The sequence below is a fragment of the Falco peregrinus genome, chromosome 9 (assembly GCF_023634155.1).
Source record: "Falco peregrinus isolate bFalPer1 chromosome 9, bFalPer1.pri, whole genome shotgun sequence".
Taxonomy (NCBI): domain Eukaryota; kingdom Metazoa; phylum Chordata; class Aves; order Falconiformes; family Falconidae; genus Falco; species Falco peregrinus.
The window spans coordinates 31,997,877-32,017,808 of record NC_073729.1 but is presented as its reverse complement, the minus strand read 5'-3'; the positions used below and the strand labels follow the sequence as shown (position 1 = coordinate 32,017,808).

Below are 19,932 nucleotides of genomic sequence, written 5' to 3'. Positions count from 1 at the left end.
TTTAAAAGTGCTGAAAAGAAAGCATCAGATCCCAAATTCTGGCATGACTTGCTCCTATGAATTGAAATAAATGTAAGATATGAGTGCTACCACACAGTTTTCCTTTGTCTGCTATGCTAAAGCCCTCTTTGAGCCATCAAAAATCCAAAATCCAAATATGATTATTAGAACTTGATAAACAAAAAGGGTTCCTGTTGACACAAATAAAACTTCAGGACTTCAAGGTTCATAGAAACTTTCTTGCTGTTGGGAGATAAGGTTTGATTAGAACCTCCAAAGTCCATTTGGTCACCCAATAGTAATGATGACACACTGTGCCTGGTACTTTAGTTTGCCTAGCTGCCATGGAGAAGAATTTTTTACTTGAAGTTTTTCTCACAGTGCACTATAGAAAACAAAGCTACTAATCTATTCAACAAGTAAGAACTGGAACCCTGGCCTGCATCTGTTGCTATAGCCCCATTAAATTAAATGAAGCTATTCCAGTTTGCATATGCTAAATATCTTGCTCAATAATAAAGCAGTAAGGTGATAGAGAAATGTAAGAGCCTTAGCACATTAAATATAAACTAGTTGGAGATCTGTTAATGACAGACAGCAGGGACAATGTACCGCCATTGTATCCACTCTGTACCAAATATATATAGCTTCACTTCACTTTCTCAGCCTCGTTTTTCACTATGAAGGCTTAACAAAGCTTTTTGATTAGGTCTTTTTTCTTAGTCTCTTCTCAAATTTATTATGGTTGCTGCATGGCCAAATATCAGCTAAGAAACAGCAGTTACAGGTAGTTGTAAACCTGTATGTGTTTCATAGATTTTGCATAGAAGGCATTGCAGTCAGGAGGCTTTTTAAAAATATATAGATTTATTTCAAAAATCCAAGGGTTTCTGTCCAGAACAGTCCATTCTTCTATAAACCCAGTGTTGCTTTATTATATGAAGTCATTGCTTTTAATATTTATGAAACTTTGGAATGTGAAATAATGACTAGACCCCAAACTCAGCTTTAAACTATTAATGATCTGCCATCTGGTGGCCTGACTTGTTTGAGCTGTTGCACTTCTAATTTGCACTGATGTCATTTCATTGAAGTCAATGGCTTTAATACGCTCCTTGTGGTTAATGAGCTTGGTGTGGGAATAGCTTCTGGTCCACTTCTGTCCCAGACCTTATCGCTGTGATTCAGGCTAGACCTCTGTGATCTGTAGGGACTCAGGCCACTCGAAAAATCAATAGGGAACTTCCTTTTGCTGAAGGAGCAAAAACTGTGCTAACCTTGTTGTGGATGAAATTTCCCTTTAGCCACCCTCATTTTTAATAAATGATGGTCAGAGATTGTGTTGCCTCTTGGGTATTACTGAGATGGCTGGTAATCCACTTCTTCCCAAAGTTGTCATGTATTATTCCTATTTATAGCTAAAAAGCATTGCAGTAAGTGCTGAGTAATTGAGATTTGTTTATATTGCTCTTCTGTCCTTTTCAGTTCTTTCTTACAGCCCAAAGGCATGGCAGATTTACAGACTGGTTCAGTTCATTTCTGTAAGGGGTTAAGATACATTGCACAGCACCTGATGGAAACCTGTGATCATGTATTATTCCAGGGTTACATCTTATCTAAGACTGGAATAATTTAAACTGGAAGGAAGGAGATCAATATGATAGAATGGCTGTACTTTTAATTAAATATTTAGGGGACATGGTTTGTATACCAGTGGCATAAGTAAGTGTAGGTCAGGTATAAGAACTGTAGCAGAACTGATGTACCTTCCTTGAATATACATTCTTTAGGCAATTAACAGAGGCAATTCATGATTTAACACTGCTCATGTTTAAAAGCCTTTAAAAAATTCCTCTGCAGTGATTTTTTTTGTGTTGTTGTTTTGTAAGATTCAAATACAGCAGGAACAACAGAACTCAGCATTCATGCTGGATATTGTATTCTCTCTTCCAAAGTGCCTTACAAATGTAGACAAAGTCATTCTCGTAACACCCTTTAAGGTAAATAGGCACTGCCATGAATAGGGTTAGGTAAAAATGTGCAGAAAATTATGTCAACATTTCTACCTATATAACTTATTTGCCTATACGACAAACTAAAACAAAAACAGGAAGATATTTTGTGATAGAGATGTGATTATTTCATTACACCTGGAATGTCATTCAGCCTTGGAAATATGCATTGTCTTGGCTGGATGGCTCTAGAAATGGGTACAACCAGTATGCTATCAACAAAGATATATTTTTATTTCTCCACACTGGTGCTTTCTCTCCCTCAAAGAAGGAAGATTAATACGTGAACACTTGAAAATCAATACCTCCTGCCCTTGCAACTTCCTTTAGAATTAGGACTTGGACACAGAATCTTACAAACTGGCAACTAGAATCTGATGAAGCTGCCTGAACTTTCTTCTTCTAGACAGCTGGGAATTCCACTGGCATGCAGAAATAGCAAATGAGGTGAGAAGGAATGATATGGAATGAATTGCATTAATTTTATCTGTCAAGAAAGTAGAGAGAGGGAAGAGATAGGAATAGAACATACTGCACTCTCACAGCCTGTTGTCATAATGACTTCTTAACTTCTCCTGGAGGCTGTTATAAATACTGTTGCTCAGACACCATGCTATTTTACATGGAGGAGGCTATAATCAGTTCCCAGCAGCAAAGGACAAAGTGCACCTCTGCTTGGCACATGAAGCTTTTTGCTGTATGCATTACAGCCAGATGTGAGTATTGGGATGTGTCTTTCTTGATAATCTCCTTTATAATTCAGGTTTGTTTCTTTGGGAGAGATATCTATTCGGCAGTTTTCAACATAACATTTTTTGCAAGTGTTGGTAAAAATGATTAAGTAATTATTTGAGCAGAATCATCCTGTACTCTCAATAAATTACTCAGCCTGTCTTTTAAGAGTCAGTTTTCTTTTTTACTGACATCTCATTATTTAATTGGCAGGAAAATACCCTAGTAGTTTTCTAAACAGTGTGTAATTATCCTTTAATTTCTACCTTAGCCTTTCCTATCATGAGTGTGTCTTCATCTTCATTTTGTTGTCCTTTCAGACTTCTCACTGTTGAATATTTTATTGCTCCCCAAAGCCTTTTTCATAAGCTTGGTTAGTCTTTGCAAATGGTCATTCATAAATGTTGACCCTTTTTTGTTAGTGTATTTAGTGTATTTAGTGTTGGTTGTGGGATATATAAGCCTAGGGCTCTCACTCAATTTTTCCCCCCACTTTTCCTGCTTTGTTTAATTATTTCCCACATAATTGTAAAATTTACTTTCTGGGGCAAAATTGCTTTGTGACACTTGCAGTGCTTTTCCTATAGTCCTGACTTTTCTCTAACTGAGTGTTAATTTTCAAAATGGAGTCTCTAATTAGTGTGCTCACATTTTCATTCACATTTCACTGAGATGTGACTGAAGTTATTTTGCTTAGTCTGTTGTTCCTTTGATTTAAAGTATATGATTCTCATTTACACTAGCTCACTTTTACAGGAAGCTGGTGATATAAAGGAGATTTATGTTAACATTCAATCTGTTCTCATCATAGACTGCTGCTAAATATAAAAATTTGACCCTGGAAGTGTTTGGATTGTGTCCAGAAAGTCAAAATACTCCTGTTTGTGGCAGTTTGTTGTTCAACTTTATGTGATTTTCAGTTAATCATCTCAGCATGGAGATGATGATTCTTCTGCAGTGTGTGTGAAATAAATGTTATGGTTCATTTGGACTCTTTGCATCCCTTAGATATTAAACTATTCACACCACTTGTATTGGTCTTTAAGGACCTCTAATGTCAGCAGTATTTTGAAATTGTGCAGTGCTTTTATTCTTTGATTATAGTTTGTTATTACTACTTCTCAATCTAGCCATTGTTTCTTCCAAACTTTTGTCTCATTTCTTTATCAGCTCAATGTTCATTTTTTAAATCCCAGAGTTATCAGAGAATGGTCTTTGGTTGCATCTCCCTAGCACATTTATGTCTAGATGTCAGCTGTGATATAAAAGTGAGAATTCCAGAGAAAAGTCTGGCTTCCCTCATTGAGTGTGCTATAGTCTATCTCTTGTGATCATAGGTCATCACTTATTTTGCCTAACTTCCCCATAATTTTTGACGTAGAAGACGATTGTCACTAGCCAGTCAAAATTCTGTTGTGACTATATATACATATCTGGCTTCTGCTCTTAATTTATCCAGTCACCTCTTGCTCTTATAATGACTTCTCAAAATCTCAGCTAAGAAGCCTCTGTTCAGTTGAATAATAGTAACAGCTTAGAGTGTCTTTCTCTTTTTTTATTTTATTCATAGATTACTAAATTAACAGAGATCTTATCTAGTTGCTTCACAGACCTCACAGCTAAACCTAAGAACTCACTCAACAAATGAGTATTTTCCTCTGTTTCTTACCTTACTCAGCCTGTTCAACAAACATGATCTGATCACATCTACAGATGTTACACTAGCCCTTGCTAGTCATAATTAGTTAAATCCAGAGTCCTCTGCTTTGAGATTGCTACAAACTCAAGTTTTCTTTTGAGAATACTTCCCATCTCACCATTTATCTTTAATTTTTGAGCCTGCTTTAATAAGGTCAGGCATCAAAGATGGCATAAAGTCCTGAGCAATCTGTTTTGACTTCATAGCTGGCTCAGCTAGGAGAAAGAGGTTGAACAAAATGAAGTCTTTTCCAACCCAAATTATCCTGTGATCATATGACCATCCAATGACTTTAGTAAAAGCGGTATCATGTCTTAACTATTCTACAATAAAAAGCACAAGTAACTTATTGGAGGAAAGCATTCAGAATTAGGAAAAACTACAGGCAGTTTGTTAGCAGAAGAACAGGCTTTTCCGTTCATAAGACGCGTAGTTCTGGTTGAGATCAGCATTAATAGGCAGATATTTTTTTTAATACAAAATTGTGTGTTCCAGTTTTCCAAACAATTGTGTAGAGTGGGGGGAAAGTTATTCTGAGCTTTGTACTTTCCTTACCTTTCTGCGTGCCTTGATACATCGAATGGTTAAGTATTTACAGTGCAGCACACAAGTAGCAGCCTAGGGAGGCTAAAGAAGCTTTAGTTTCATCACTGTTTTGGATTGCCACATGGTTGGAACAAAAATTACAGCAATTTGCTGGTGGTCTTTCCTAAATTATATATGTACGTAGAATTTCTCAGTGATATGCACTCTGCCTTCAGGATGTCCTGAAGTTTCTGCACCAGGAAGATCCTTCCTAACTTACATCAAACGCTTTTAGAGCTTTTTCTTTAGTTCTAAGGAAATGTGTACCTCACTATGCTCTCAGTCAAACATGCGGGTGCCAGTTTTGAAGCTAGCTGTGAAAATACCTTGTTACTCTTTTATACATATTTGAAAATTTTCTTCTAAATAGCTGCTATACTTGGTGCTGCATCATTTTACCCTCTAAAGTGATTGGATTTTTTAAAAAAAGCATAACTTTAAGGTTTTTTAAGAAATGTCTTTTAAACCTGGTAGTCCATCTCTCTAAGGCCTGGTAGATACTCTTGGTCTCTGCAATGAACAGCCTTAATTTCTGACTCTGTATTTGTATTAGCATACTTCCACCCTGAGCTCACCTACCTTGAAATCAAGCTGAAATTTCTTCTTTGTATAATGGTCACATTTTGAATTCTGGTATGTACCTATTTAAAAAGACCAAAAAAACCCCCAACCAAACCAGATGCAAGACATTATCAACAAATAAAGGATCATTCTTTTATGCATATATTTTGAAGTTCCCAATATGTTATATTGAGATGTTTTCCACAGGAATTTTTAGACTGACTTAGCATCTAGAGGAACAATCAATAAAACTAAAGTTCCAGCTGTGCAGAAACTTACATTATTTCCTCAGTGAAGTTAATACTTCATAGTGGTAGTAACATACAGCAGTATGTTGTGGTGGTCAGGGATTGTAGTTTGTGCCTTTTTTTTTTTTTTTTCCTTTAGGCCACAGTGAAAATCCTTTGTTAGCACTGAAAATCTCTACTGAGATTCAGGAGATATTTCTGGAAGACTTGTATTGCTCTTTTTCAGGATTGAGCAACCTCAAATCAAATAATATCATATATTTGTGAATAGAAAAAAATAATTTACTGGATTACTATTTACATTCATATGGAACCATGAAAGGTTCTTTGCCCCTTCTTTTATTAGGAACCCATTACGGTGTTAAGCACAACAGCCTCTTTTACGAGAGCACAATTTAATACTGCATTGTCTGTGATGGCCATGAGTTGCTGGCATTTGAACTCATGGGGTGTTTTTCCATTAATTTAGTATTTTTTCATTTCTTTTCTACCAGACCCATGAAAGTTAGAAACCAGTCACAAGAAGCTTAGCAGATGTTATATTTTATTTCTTCCACTTAAAAGAACACTTGCAATCATATCCTGAGGGATGTGCCATTTGATTAAAATCTATCCTCTTAGAAATTCCAGAAAATTTACTCTGCCTTTGAGATCTAACATTTCATATCTAGTAAAATAGGCTGGGACAAGTGCTTTTAAAATAAGGTATAAAGACTAAAAGATAGCTTCTGAATCAAGAGGAGGTGGGGAGGAGATCATGATCTAAGTTGGCTTCCTTTGCAGAATTGCATATTGTATAAAACCTGTACCTTTGGTTTAGCTGTTGGATGACAAATCAACAGAATGTAATGAACAATAGATGTCAGAAACCATGGATTAATACACCTATATTTCCTTTAAAATACCTTTCAAATTGCAAGTCATGGAACAAATCTGCAGACATAATGCTCTTTAAAAAAAAACAACCCATCTTATTCTATTTTTTTAGCAAATACTTGTAAATTCCATAGTTAGTGCAAACCTGATTTCATTCAGTAAAATTCCATAAACTTAGTGAAACCTATACTGTTCATATCAGGTTAGATTTCTTCCACTGTTTTAGCAGAGAGAGTTAATGAGATCCAGTGCTACCTCATTTGTACATCAGGTGCTAGAACCACTTAATTTCTCTGTCCAGTGATACTCTCATCTGAAATTTGTAAACGTGTCTTTCTTTAGGATTAGCAATGCAATTATGTCACCTTTGGCTGAAGAAGGAAACATCATTGAGGCAGACTTACATAGTGTGTGGCCATTTGCAAAGACATTTAACAAGTTGTCTGTGGCCATGTGGTGGCATTTGAAAGAAAACAAATGTGAAATGAAATGTTGATTTCCGTGCCATTTTGTGACTTCAGAAACTCTGACTGTCTTTTGTTCCCTGTTTTCAAAATTAAGAACATTCCATCTATGGCAGGACAAGCTGGAGTCAGTGTCTCAAAAGCTATCTGTGATAGCTGTGATGCTCTCATTGTCCTCAATGAATACAAACATAAGACTGTCAGGGACCCACAGCATTCAATGTCCTGTTATTATATGCAGTCCTGTCATGCAGTCTTTATTCATTTAGCAAGATACTTCAGCACATGCTTAACTTTAAGTCTCTAATAAAACTGTATTGAAGGGTATGTATAAGAATAGGATTTTCAAAACCATGCAAAACTAACCTAATTTTGGAAAGCAATGGAAATTTCACCGCCAGTTTTAAAGTAAACTTTTTAAGGATTCCGTACTAGTTGTATAGTTTCTCAGTAAAAAGGAATTTGAGCATACAGTCACATTGTTTGCTGAAGTGGATTTATTTTGTTATGGTTATTGCTACTATTTATAAAGCTGTAGCAGCTCAACTGAGAGCAGGCCCTAGTGCAGATGATTCATCCAGTCTATATGCTAGTAACCAGTTGTTTGAATATTATGAATCTTTTACTCTTTCAGAATCTTTCTGCTGAAACTACATAAATGTAAATGAGAGTCATAAAGAAAGTAACTCTATTTTTTGTGCCAATAATAATAAATGCCGGTATATTTGGATGGCTGAGGGGAAAATTTGCTAACCCTATTTTTAACCATGCACATTACAACATCTCCTGATGACAACTAAGTGTTCTTTTACTGGGGCAAACAGCTTGTTCAGATTCTAGTTTTCCTCAGTTGTTGAGTGTCATATATTGGAATACTGGAAAATGTGTCTCTGCATGATTCTTGTGTTCTTTATATCCATATGTAGCAACAATTTGAGAAGCAATCCTTTAAGAATAATGCAAGAAATAATTATGATAAATTACAACATAATTCAAACAAAGTAGAAAATGCATTAGCTAAATTATCTGTGCAATGCAGTAAGATGTTAAGGGCGGTTACATTATGATCTTTGGGATGCTTTTGCAATGTAAATAATGTAAGGAAGAGTTTATATGATCTAGGAATCTGAACATTCAATGTTGTTGACATAAACGGTTTTTTGCATACCGCAGGCTGTAGCCAGAACAGCATGAGGAAGGTGGGTAACTTGACATGCTAGGAAGCATAATAGACCATTAAAATTTAGGAACAGCCTATTCAAAGTAAATCATATTGTTGAGTTAGTTTACCCAGGGTGATTAACAAGAGGGTATGAACTCTTACCTCAAGGAGAAAGAGGAAAATACTAAAGCTTGTAATGGTAGTATGTGTGTGGGAACAGCAAGGAAAGTTTCTTTGAAATGAAAACATCAAATGCAGTGTTCCAATGTTAAATGATTCTGAAGCAGAAGTCAGTGAAATTGGCATGTTCCCCTGAGATTCAGCTTTGACCAGTGCTGTAATGACACTGACCTCCATTGTAAAGCAATTTGAGGTCTACTGATGGAAAAGTTCTGTACAACTGCTAGGTATTGTTAAGAAATCTGAGAAAGAAATCCTAAGACTGAGATTATACAAAGGATTTCTTTACATGAAAGAAAGCTGTATCCCCCTGCTTTTTATTGTCTTATATGCATAATAATTCTGTGTGTTTCATTTTGAGTCTGTCACTGTGTGTGTCTCATTTGAGCCTTGGCAAGAAAATGAGGAATTGATGAGTAACAGCACAGACCATTAATAGGTTACTAAATGAGTCTGTTGAAGGAGATACAGTTCTTTACAGAATACAGTGCTTGGGCTAGTCTGACAACACAGGAAATATGAGGTTTACCTGGGAATAGATGGCTGGCAACTGTAAACTCCTAATATACTGCCTACAAAACCGTCTCAAGTCCCCCAGCATATCTGGGGAAGGCAGAAAACCAGAAAAGCTTTATAGTCTTCTGCCACCTACCAGTATGAAGTAGGGAGCTTGTTTTCATTTGGATGAGTAATATTTGGGATGGGTCTGTAGTTTGTATGAAACTATTGACTTCAGCATTTTATTCCTGACCATCAAGTCCTGAAGTTCTGATTTCCAGTCTTGTTATAGCAAACTATGCTGCCAGCTTCATTCGAGTTTCTCCTGATTTGCTCTGGTGTTCAGTGAATCAGAGATCTCATATCTGGGAAGCAAACTTGAGTTCTGTCAATTTTGTTTCTAGGACAAAATAAGGTTCAGTCACTAGTTGTTTTTATTATCTCAATTAAAATTCAACCCAGCATAGTAGTACTGTGTGGCTTAACTGTTCCATTGCAAATTGCTACAGTTACTCTTGCCACCATGCCTGGTTTTAATTCTAGATGTCAGGAAAATGTACAGTCAGTATACCCTTTTTGAACTTTAAAATAAAATTAAAACTATGGATTTTTTCCAAAGCCATTTATATTAATTGTTTTGAAGGATTGTAGTAATAGAAAAATCAGGCTTTCATTTCTAAACATAAGCACTTCTTCTATCCCAGCAATGGAAATAGAACTGGTGTGAATAAATTCCATAATTTACGGAATACCAATATTCAACATGATAATCTCCAAACTGCCAGATTTATCTACCACACATACATGCTTTTACTCTTTTTCAAGCACCAAGCTTTTTTACCCATGCATCTCTTCTACACTAACACATTAACACTGAGCCAAGAATTAAGAGCATGATATGTATTTAATAGACTATTCTTTCAGCTAAATTATTGCTGAATCTGGGTATATAGCTGAAGCAGCTGCTTTGAGGAATTATTCCAATGCCCTTAATTTAGTGAGATTTGGGTGATAGTTAATATGACTGTCCAGGCTTTCGAGAATACTCTGATTTTTCCACCTGTGTAAATTCATTTACTATTATGTGATTACACCAATCATGTGCATAAGAGGATATATTTTTTAGGAATCAATTTTTCTAGCTAAATACTCGGAATCAATCGTGTGTTTCCACTTGTGAAAGGTACATATTCTCCTGGATAACAATATTGCTTGGACATTCCATGAGTAAATGTACCATTGTCCTAATTTCACATATTGGCATGCATTTTAAAAAATGCACTATTCTCAGAATGTGAAGCAAGAATATTTTTCCTAATTCTGTGATTGAGTTTGGTCAGTCTATATCCTGTCTTTTTAGTACCTTTTAGACTTGCAGCTATTTAATTGACGGGTTTTGTCTTTCTATTCCATTACAGTGTGACTATAAGGAGGGAGTGGAATCTCACAACTTTCTTATTTTGATTTTATTTACCTTTCTACATGTTAGGGGATCTAGCTCAACTGTATAATTTTCACAAGCTGGTTTTGCACCTCACCATACATCAAAACTGGGCATTAAGTTCTCTCTCCTTAATAACTCTGCACTACCTGACAGTCCAATTTAGGCTTTGTTTATACCATACTTCATCAAAACTGAGAGATTCTTAAAGCTCTTGAATAATTGCTTGGGATTTATGTAGTTTCGTGGTACACACTGTGAAACATATCTTTCATTTTGTAGTGATTAGACATGTTGCTAATGTGCAGAGGAAGTTCCATCCAGGAGCTGGCTCATGCTGTGTCACATATTAAATTATATATACGTTCTGAAAGAAATGTCAGTGATTTCAGTTGGTTTCTCCATCCTGTAATATAGGTTAGCCATTATGAGAAAAAATGAAAAGTGACAAATTTATTGGCACCTTTGCTACTTTCTAGGAACCGTACTGAGACCACCAGCTCATTTACAGTAGACCTCCAAGGAGCTATAAAATGAAAATGAGTTGTGGTCATTGTTGATCAGAGGCTAAATTCTACTGTGCTCTATAGCTGAACTGAAAACTTCCCCGTCCTCATCCCAACCATCTGAGCAAACCATCCTGTATAAATGTTGATATGCATGGGGTTTTTTTCCCACCACAGGAAGTTGAAAAAGCAGTCATATGTCTGGATAATGTCACAAGAAGGCTATAGCTTACCTTTACATATTTCTTTTTTAAGTCCAATACTCCAAAAGTAATCAGATAAACGAGACTCTTTAATGGCTGATGATTGGATGAAAGCTTCACTGATTAAAGACCAAAACTGACAGAGTATCAATCACTGCTGGTTTTGATTAAGTACCTCACTAATCTCTGTCACTGTATAATGACTATCCTGGCAAACAGAGTCTGATTGCTGCAGGCAAATCATTTACATTAATCAAGTGAAGTAAGAAAGATAGTGATGTACTTTGCTGTTCAAGAAGAGATGCTGGATATCCCTTGCTGAAAGAGCTGGATAGACAACATACCTTTAGAAGGCAAATCCTAACTGAACTAGATTTAATACTCTCTATTCTAAAAGCTGCTATTAAGAGCAACAACTTTTTCTCTCACTGACCCAGATCCAGTTTTCTAAGCTTGCTATAAGCAGTTCATGAAGTCAAGTATAGTAGGTAAGAAATTCCATATAGTAGGTAAGTAGCAATTAACCTGAAATGACTACAAATTAACAGGTATTAGACTTAATTAAAGGAAAGGACCTTTGCTCTTCTGACCAGGCCAAAGAAACATCAGATTTTTTCTCCTAGATATCTTTGTTATTTAATAATTTCTGGAGGTTGCTTGTTATTTGAGGATAGGAAACCAAGAGCCTTTGTAGTAAGTTGTTAAAACAAAACCATGACTCCAATCTACAAATACCGTTGCTCTTATACCTAAGTGAAGTCTCTGGATTTCTATGAAAGCATCTAGCTGTCACTTTCAGATCTGGGGAAAACACTGAAGCACTGCTGGGATCCCAAAACACATGCTTCTCTGCAGCAAAAACCTCGTGAAGCTTAGATGCAAGTAAGGAAGCATGTATCTTTTAACTGCTGAAACTGTCAACCTTTCTAAAGAAATAATTCACAAATAATCCCTGGGGATTTTCAAACCAGTGTTTCTTTTCTGTCTGTTAGTCAACCTGATAGCTGTTTTCAGGGCTTTGTCTTGGAACTTTGCAGGGAAAGCAGCTGACTGTAATATTTGGTGAATGTACACCTCAATAAACCCAAAAGCCTACTGTAAATCATTCACTCTTCTCGGATCTAAAAGACTCAACCTGATTTGTAGCAGGGCCTTGAATCCAGATCTCCCATATGGCCCGAGAATGCCCTTCTAGCAGGCTTTTGGGGACTCTGGGAGCAAGGGCATCCTTTTGAGGCTGTTTCACCTAACAGAAATAACTGAAATATATGCAGTGGATGCAGAGCAGAAGAGGTGCTTTTTAGCCTATTGATATTGGGGCTGAGGTCTGAAAGGGTTGGCTGGCTGAAGTAATTAGTGCAAAGTGAAATGAACTGAGGTCTTCCATTCCTTAAATAAGGCACCCTAAAAATTGGACTGTCCATCTTCAGGGCATAGAAGAGATAAGCTGTGGTGGCTAACTGTGAAAGGGCAGAAAAATAAATGGGGTGTGAGCACATAATTCATTCTGTTTGTAGTTCCACTGGAATCAATGATGTTACCTAGGAATGAATTTAGCCTGATGCTAATAAAGCTATCAGCAGAGGTGGGAAAATTACTTTTTTCTTCTTGGCCGTGATTGACTGAAATCTTTCTCCTGTCATATAATCAGTAATTGTAAGAAGCTATGTACACCAGTGGTGCAATAGAAATAATAAATAACCTCTGTACAAAGGATATATGGTCAAAGACTTAGAGAACACAGCAGCTCATTTGAAATAGCAATACATTATTAGTCTTTATATTAACAACATGAGAAAAATGAACTCCATTTATCATATAGCTTACCTATCTCAAGTATAATATGTACCAGGCCTTTGTATTATTCAGTGAGCATTATAAACAAAGCAAAGACGGTTTGTCAATGGTAATAAAGCAAGGAAAAATAGATTTTGAGGAAACTTAAATTTACAGTCCAAAGCCTTGTTTTCCATCACTTCAGAAGCCTGGCTGAACGGAATTGAGTGTCCAATATTCAAGCACAGTTGCTGTAATTTTATGTGCCTGTTAGACATTTATTCATGTAAATGGATGGGCAGTGTCCAATTAGTCTCTGCAAATCAATATTCTATTTCTGTGTTCAATTACAGTAAATTAATGTAACCCCATGCTTTTTAAAATATCAAAATAATTTTTAAAGAAAGAGAAAGTTTGGAAGAATAAGAAGCCAGAAATGGAGCTGTCTAGTAAGCATTCATATTCTAAGAAGCTTATCCTGACATTTGAGTTTTGGACTTGAGTAATCATAATGGCTTTTGCCGAGATCTCCTTGGTAGCTTAAGCAAGCCAAGGGGGTAGAGTATACCAAATTACCTGTATACAGAATAAACATTAAAGTCACCTATCAGGTTACATCTCTGAATTTTGCATTCTCCACTTGCTTTGGAAGGTTCCAAATCCAATAGCAAATGTCTAGAAATGCTGGTCTTGAAAATAAAGTAGGTATAGTTATACCCAAAGCTACTCTAGAAAGGTCTGCTACTTAGAAATTAATCTTGAGACTTTTCTGCAACATTTCTCCAGTACATTGCCAACATTTCCTTACCTTAGTAACACATGAATAGCATATACTGCTGATGATGAAAAGCATTCTTGCTATGTATGTTCCAAATTGTCTTGATTACCTGTAGAGGAATATACCAAGTGTGATTCAGGTGAGAAACAGCTGTCACTTCCTTTCAAAATAAAGCATATTCAGACTGTGACTTGTGACCAACAACTTCTGATCTCCAGGTTGGGTGCCAGAAGGTATATTTCATTGTAGGTCAAATAGGCGCACCTGGAATGAGACTGCTCATCAGGCATTTTAGAAAAAGAATTAACTTTTTTATTAATCAAGGCCAGATAAAAATCAGACTGCAGTGACTGAATGACCGGTGTCTACTTTCCTTAGGTCACTTTGCATGCAGAGATACTCTACTGTGCTGTATGCTTTTCATTTGTCGAGGCTTCTGCACCGGGATTATTTTACTAAACAACTGTCTTTGGTAGCTCTTACTAATTTTATCATACGTATGATTATATGCTTTTTTCTCACTGCCTTTTTTAAATTTTTTTTTACATCCTCTGAGAAGTCAGAGACATCTTAATTTATTCAAGAACTTATTTATTGAAAATAAACTGAAAAAGTATGCAAAAAAGAATGCTCTTCTGTAGTCTCTCCATTTGTTTTACATGCCTGTAATTTGACTTTGTAGGGGAAACAAGGACCCTTAGGTCTCAGCATTAGGCATAAGAGGAAACTGCAAAGGTTCTATGGGAAAATGAATCTACATCAAAACTGTAGAGAAAGGTTCTGTTTTAAAAGGGACTTAAATGAAATCCCAGATACAGATAGAATGGGACAGAGTGAAGGGGTGAGAATTCTTGTTTCTAACTGAAATCCTGGACCTAAATTAGAAAAGCCTTCTTAGAAGTGTAAAGGGTTTATATTTTTTCCTGTGCCCTTAGGTCCGCTACAAATTCATAATACAGCCTTTAAACATTGTTACACAGAATGAAATTCATTTTATTCTGGAATTCCTTTAAATTAATGCTTTGATAGTCTTATTTTACATCCCTGACATTACTTTCTGAACATGCACTAGCTACATTACAGTAGCTTTTCAGCCTGCCAGCTGTGACTTGTTAAGCAAATATCCAACAGGGTATAAATAGGAATGGTATTCAGTAATGGGGACATCCAAGCTCTTCACACACTCAAGACAGATTCTGGCTTTTCCCTTTTGTAAAAAGACAAAAGTCTATGAAACAGTGTCTTATATGCATATCTTTCTACACCAGAGGTGTTTCTCACTGGTCATAAAAGTTCAAAAAAAAAACCCCCAGAAACCCCATGAAGCTACCCATTGCTATGAACTTTTTGCCACCTCCTGTCTCCAGTTATATCCCTATGCTGCTTGATAAATTAAAAGAGTTTTCAGAAGATGTCCTGTGTTCTGTGTTACCAATGAATATTCTTGTGCACTTGAAGTCTAATTCTCAATTATACAGAGGAGATAACTAGTGTGGATTTTGTCCAAACCCTCCAAACATGAGAAATGTTTCAGGGGATCTGCATTTAAGAGAGCAAGACCAATGTAATCCAAGGAAATAATTATCTCTGAACATAATAGTTGATTCATTCTATCCAACTTCAAGAGTCCCAAAGCAGCACTCTGCAGAGGAACTGGCAAATGGTATATTACACTGATTCATCTGCTTGGAGCAAAACAACACTGTACCTATGTTTGTTGTTCTGTTGTGGTTTGTTGTTGGGGTTTTTTTTTTCGTAATGAGAGATGGCTACTGAAAACAGATAGGATAAAAATCTTCCTTTCTTGAAGGTTTTCATGCCCCACAGTCCTTACACGCAATTAATGGTAACTTTTAAAAATGCTCCAATTAGGAAAAACTCCAGAGGCAACAGATAACAATCACAGACAAATACACCTTTCTCCTGAGGACACAAGAAAAACCCCATTCATTACAGAGTTAGGAGAGCAGGATCTCCCTGGAATTCAAACCTTCCATGGTGTCCAGAATAGCAGCGTAGCTCACATCCATCTCCTTGTATGCATTGTCTTGCAGTTGGAAGGTGAAGAACCACCTGCTAGTCACTGTAGTCCTTATGGGAAATAAATTAATTAGAAAAAATTAGGTTAGCTGCAGGCTACAATACAGATGCATAAGCAAAGTTTATTTTCTGAGCTATGCAGAAGGTCATCACTGCAACAAAATTTCATTTCTTTTTTTGGATAAAGATGAATACTAATTTTATTTTCTTTTTATTTTTTTCCCATGAAGTACTTCAGAGAGACAGAGTTTGAGGTATTCTTTATATGGAATGCCCATAGAAGATCATGCCATCAATACAGATTTTGCAGAGCTTTTGAAGCTCCAGAAGGATTTTAGAGAAAAACTTCCAGAAAACCATGATGTTGATTTGTATGCTAATAAGCATGAAATTATTTACCTATCTTCTGCATAAGATTAATTACTTGGTTTCTCACGTCTTTATTTCTGGATCAGTTATAGATAAGCAAAGGGAAAGACAAATAAGAAAAATGTGGAATGCATTAGCAAGCCTCCAGTACTTTTTCCTTCTGTGTGTGCTTATCTATCACCATTCCACAGTGAATCTAGTGCAGTTTATTCTTCAAAGTACTTTGCAACTAACAAACTGAAAACTTCCATATGGGCAACTCTTACAGAGTAATTAAAGTGCTGTCAGTTTATGCCATTGGTCATCTACTGATAACATCACTGTTGTGTCTTGTGTGTTTTCTCTCTATCTCCCTGCTCAGGACTGTCATTTTATACAGTCTCAAGGTTTTTTGCTATCTTGAATTGGGTCAAAACAACCTGAGAGAGTAATGGCAAGAGATTTCTCAAATGCATCCTTTCAGCTTTGGGGATTTGTACTGTTGAATCTGAAGTAATTGTTTCCTTCACCCACTGAGATGTAATTACAATCAGTAACCACCCATTAAAGGTGTATATATTTACGACATTAATACAATAGGTTTGAAATGTTATGTAAGTTAATTATCTTTGCAGCTTCCCCTTTCCAAGCTAAAACAGCAATTACATGTATTTTGAAAGTGCATTTTTGAGCTGGGTGGAACGTGTATTATTTCGTTTTTTCATTTCAAATTTCATTTTGTCAAATAAGTGTTTTGAAATTCCTCTCAGTCTGTATTGCTCATAATGCTGTACAGATTTCTTTAATAGTGGTCTTATTCTATCACCTGTCCACTGGCATCTGCGAATTATTAGCTTTTTTATCCTTACTTGTTTAACAGATTCTAATTAATGGCAGTATCCCTCTTGCTCACTTAAGAGGATGTTTAAGCTTTATGGCACAATGGGAAAAGGGGGATAAACTTTTTTCACTGCATTGTTGGGTTTTATCATTCAGGTATGTAACTGCTGAGGGATCCTAGCCCTGTGACAAGAACGTTGCACTGATAGATATTGTGAATTAAGGTTTGTGGATACCTTTGGAGTTGCAGGAGTTTCTGATGGGAGACAGGAGCTGGAGCTCTCCTCTGCTGCACACATATTGAGTGCGATGCTTGTGGAACCATTGTTTCTCATGTACCAGGAGAAGGAAAGCAGTATTTGGGTGGGTTTGGTTTGTTGGGTGTTGGGGCTTTTCGCATTTTATTCAGTGCCGCTCTTTTTTTTACAGACCTTGAGATTTTTAGTGTATTTTTTTGCAATTACGTAAGTAGTCAGGGATTTTAAAATGTGTATTAGCACTTAGGGAAATGACATTTTGGGGATTGCTGAATGGAGACGAAAGTCCATTCAAATATAAAAACTTAAAAAATTTGGGCTTTTGGTTCTAGAAACACATAAAATTCTGTGCTTGGCAGTGCAAGTGACTGTGTCTCAAGTGTAATCTCTCAAATTTCAGTGTGGTGGCCTTCTTAGTGAGGACAGAAAAAATGGATCTAGATGCTAAAGTTCTCTGAATTTGGTGATTTTGGTTTGGTCACTTGAACTTTCGGGACCTGATGATTAAGTTCACAGGCAGATCCTGTTATGGGCACCTGAGATGTGCAGGGCTTATTCAGTTTGGCATGGAACTATTTTTAGTTCCTAGGTCTGGATTGAAGGAAGTTACTGTAATGCATTCTAATTGCAGTGCTAAGTTTCTTGAGGAGTCACCAGTTCTGGAAATTCATCTCATAATTTATTTGCATAGGATAAACTAAGGTGTACATTGTGCCTGTGGTGATTATCTGACTTTTGATATTTTTGTGAATTTCAAATATATAAACTTCAATGACCTAACTAAATCTCCACTAATTAGTTGAAGTTCAGTTATTATATGTATTCCTCTAGCAATTAGTAGATGTACATTGGTGCCAGTGTCAAAAACTGGATAGAAGCCAGTCCAGGACTCATTATCTCACCAGAAATCCTTGGTTGCTAATCAGCATTCGATAAAGATTAGACGGTTCCCTGCTGGCACTTGGCTATTAAATTCCATTTATACTGTTGCCCCATAAATACTATAAATTCTCTTTCATTAGCAGAGTGTTCACAAAATCCTTTGAAAACAGAAGTTTCATTTGAGGATGACTGAACAAAATGGAATCTAATTAGGCTAGAAGACCCCAAACCACCATAATTTCTCTCAGTGTAATAATGCCAAAGTAATGCTTTTGAAGCTGTTCTGTTACAGTATTTCCAAATAAATGTGTGTCATTAAATTAGGAGGGCTTAGCAAGCTGGGATGCATGATAGTTCTGGTCTAAAGGGCAGAGATTTATAGATGTTATGAAGAGAGCTGGGATTTTGTAAGTTAAATTGCACCTATGGTGCATTGCTGCATTTGAAACAACCATTTCACTTTACAGCAGTTTCAGAAGAAAATCAGTTTTCCAGCAGAAGAAGCTACTAGTGAGCTGTCACACAGAGAAACTGGAGGGACACAGTCCCTTTATGTAGGACCTGTAGGGTTCATTATTGTGAATGTATTGTATATAGATTGATAAGAACACCTGATACTTCTTCTGTCCTAGTTATAGTATAAGCTTGGGAAGGATGAAAATTTTAGCTTTTCCTTTTTTGTGTGTGTGTAAGAATAAGCTTGCAGAAAAAGCTGCTAAAGGTGTTCATGTTTCTAAAGTGGTTAGACTCTGGGGTTAAATCAAATGCTATGCCACTGTGTCAGTCTTCGTGAGCATTGATCTGTAACCATAGTTTTCTATAGCGTTTGAAAGAATTTTTGGAGTTCACACATAACTGAGTATATTTCCTTGGTATTCACAACAGTGGCAATGCTGAATCTCATCAGCACTTTTTTGTCACTTGTAATTAGGCAAGTGGTGCCTGGCCTTAAAATCTTCTGCAGAACAAATAGATTTCTGCTAATGCCATTAATCTTTCATTTATTTTCTTCTTTTGCTTTTCTATTCTCTTGTCTGCTTACTCGCCAGTCCATCCTTGAGTCCCCTTTCCATAGGTTGGCCCTCAGGAGGTTTAAAATTGTTGGAAAAGTATCTGATCTTTGATCTCAGTGCAAGCCAGTTAGTGTGCAGATGAACATTTGGCAGCCATGCCACCGATATTTAATTTTAATTTTGCTGAGGGAAGTATTTGTTTGTTCTTCATGAAGACATTTGTTAATGTGCTGATAAATCTTTCTGTTTGCACTCACTGGGTGATGTGTGTAATGGCAGATCTGTCTTGGGAAATTATAGATACACACTGCAGGCCACAGAGGATGACTAGCCCGGTAAGCATAAATATTGCTAACTACACCCTGCGTCCAGGTGCTGCATTCCTTTACTAGTTCCTGTGCTGACCTACAGGATTGATACTGTTCCTTCTTAACAGCAACCTTGAAACAAACAACCACTATGCTTGCATCCATCTTTGGGAAGGCTGTGCAGTACTGCTGAAAGAAGAACTTAATTTAGGTGTGGAACTACAAGGATATTTAGGGAAGGGTTTTCTTTACTTAGACATAGAAATCTTATGGAAAATATGAGAAAACTTAAAATAAAATCTAACCTCTCACATAAATATGCTATAATTTTCTATCACTTGGATATTTAGAAAGATAAAAGGACTGCTAATTTAAAAGTGTGCAGTTGCAACATGCAAGAAGTTATAATCATGCATTTAAAAACATGTTTACATAATTAGATGAGCCACTGAAGATCTGATACACAACTGAGTTACTGTCACTTAATGAGTTATAATAAATTAATAATAGTAAAATACATGCA

General features: G+C 36.3%; 1 long non-coding RNA gene across 3 annotated transcripts in view; it reads left to right on the top strand.

Annotated features, from left to right (window-relative positions):
• The window catches only part of LOC129785124 (uncharacterized), a 176,572-nt gene that overhangs the window by 130,827 nt on the left and 25,813 nt on the right, over positions 1–19,932 (top strand). The gene's annotated exons all lie outside the window — the stretch shown is intronic.